General features: G+C 38.4%; 1 protein-coding gene across 1 annotated transcript in view; it reads right to left on the bottom strand.

Moving 5' to 3' along the window:
* The window catches only part of LOC116671663 (cytohesin-3), a 33,609-nt gene that overhangs the window by 20,308 nt on the left and 11,124 nt on the right, over window positions 1-2,177 (bottom strand). The window lies entirely within an intron of this gene.

Here is a 2,177-nt window from a genome sequence, read left to right as displayed (position 1 = left end):
ACACACACACACAGAGAGAAAGAGAGAGAGAGAGAGAATCTTGCTTCATTAAGCCAGCTTAGAGGCAAAAAACACAAATCTCTCAATGTGAAAATGGCACATCTAATATCACAGTTGCAGCTTTGTGCCTATGTGTTGCTGAAGGAGAGATGTAAAAAAAAACAAAAAAAACATCACTTTTCCTATTCTTTGCCCTTATTTTCCCTCGCGGACGGGAAACAGCACCAATTAAAGTAAACCAAGGTCACTGGGCTCAAGGGGAAGCCTTGCCTTTGTAATCCATAGCTTGTAGGAGTTGAGTTCGGGGAGCAGAGTATTGTTAAAGATGGTTTTCACATTAAGACTGAGACAAAAGGCGTTTTCTGACCTAGTTATGTAATCCTGAAGCGCCGTGATGAGGGTCAGGTAAACAGCGGGAGAAACACCTAAGGGATTTCCTTTGCAGGCCATGTTTTTAATGGACAAGCGAGGGGGACATAAATGCACAATGACTGAAAGTATGAAAATCAAGATGGTAATTAGTGTTGCTGACCTCTGGCTACCTCACAGGACTTGTGCAATACAAATGTGGGCGCTGCGAATGTGGCTCTGAAACCAATTAGTGCTCTTAAAAAAAGTTTCAAGGCTGTTTTACACAATTCTTTAATCTTGAGGAAGGGGGGGTTGCCTTGTTGCGCTGGGTTTTAAGGTTGTACTGCTATAATTATTATGTGTCATATTTCCATCTCTCCCTCTCCCAACTGGTTGCGTCAGATGGCGGCCCACCTACAGTCGGCTTCTGTCCGACGTTTCTGTTAAAACTAAGTTTTTCGTCGCACCAAACGCTTGTGAGTGTAGTCTAGACCTACTCTATCTATAAAGGATTCAGAGATAACTTCTGTTATGATTTGACGCTATAAATAAAATTGAGATTAAAATTGAAATTTGAAGTATTAGTTTGACATTTTTAGGGAAATGCCGCCGACTGTAGCTTCATATTCACCATACAGACATGAGAGTGGTGTGAATCTTCTCATCTAACTCTTGGCAAGAAACTAAATTAGGGTTTTACCAAAAATGTAAAGCTATTCCATTACACTTGCTGGGCTAATGAGAGTGTTACAATAACATTTTAAAATATTCTTGACAACCTCTGGGGGGTTAATGCATTTTATTGCTATGTTTGAAAGTAAAAAAAAAAGAAGCAAAAAGTGACCGCTTTTTGAGGAAACGCATCATTTAAAAAGGTCAACAATTCAAACGTCAAAAGCCTAATTCTGATAAAACTGAGGAGATCCCACCTACGCATATTTATAATTTTTTCAATTCATTCATATTTTGGTGTGACAGAGATCACACACAAACCACATAGAACTGAAACTTCACTGAGCACCATCAGCATGCTAACACACTAAACTAAGTTGTAAATATTTCCTGCTAAAAATCCGCAAGTTAACTTTATAATTATGAACGTTAGCATACTGATGTCAGCATTTAGCTTAAAACACTCAGTCGCCGATGCTACTATGGCTATAGAACAACAAAAAGTCAAAAATACCTTGGTTCCTGCTTCTCAAAAGGTATAGTCTATACATTTGTAAAAATTAGTTTTCTTTGTCTTTATGATAATTAACTTACTGCTTCTTAATACATTTAGAATTTCTGCTTGGACAAAACAAGCTAAATAATTATATTCATTTGAAAGGGGCATTTTTTTTCCAGGCAATATTAATCAGCAGCGGAATCAATAATGGAGAAAAAAATCATTATTTGCAACCCTAATATATGGATTCTTCTGTTTTTTTTTATATGTTGCTCAGAGTAGCTGAGGGTAGTCCAGTTGATGAGCAAGCAGCAGACAGCTCCAAGTTTTCCATTGGCCTGAGGCCGTGCATTAGCTGATGAAGATATTTCCACTGGCTGCAACAATGTGCATGATTGCAATCTTGATTCATTACAAATCTAATAGAAAGCAGAGGATGCTTCTTTAATAAATGCCTAACAACATCAATGGCAAAGCATTGCCATTTTCCTCCAATCCAGGTCTCTCTACTGTACAGCCTACTGTGATACATGTCTTTCAAACCACACATTTTCTAATAGAGAGGACTATAAAACCAGTGCTTAGATCTCTGTTTCAGTGGATAATCTTGTTTAGTGTTGGGGGGGAGGGAGGGGGGACTCTTCTACAGAGGTGG

The sequence above is a fragment of the Etheostoma spectabile genome, chromosome 21, assembly GCF_008692095.1.
Source record: "Etheostoma spectabile isolate EspeVRDwgs_2016 chromosome 21, UIUC_Espe_1.0, whole genome shotgun sequence".
Taxonomy (NCBI): domain Eukaryota; kingdom Metazoa; phylum Chordata; class Actinopteri; order Perciformes; family Percidae; genus Etheostoma; species Etheostoma spectabile.
This window is presented reverse-complemented; position numbering and strand designations above follow the sequence as displayed.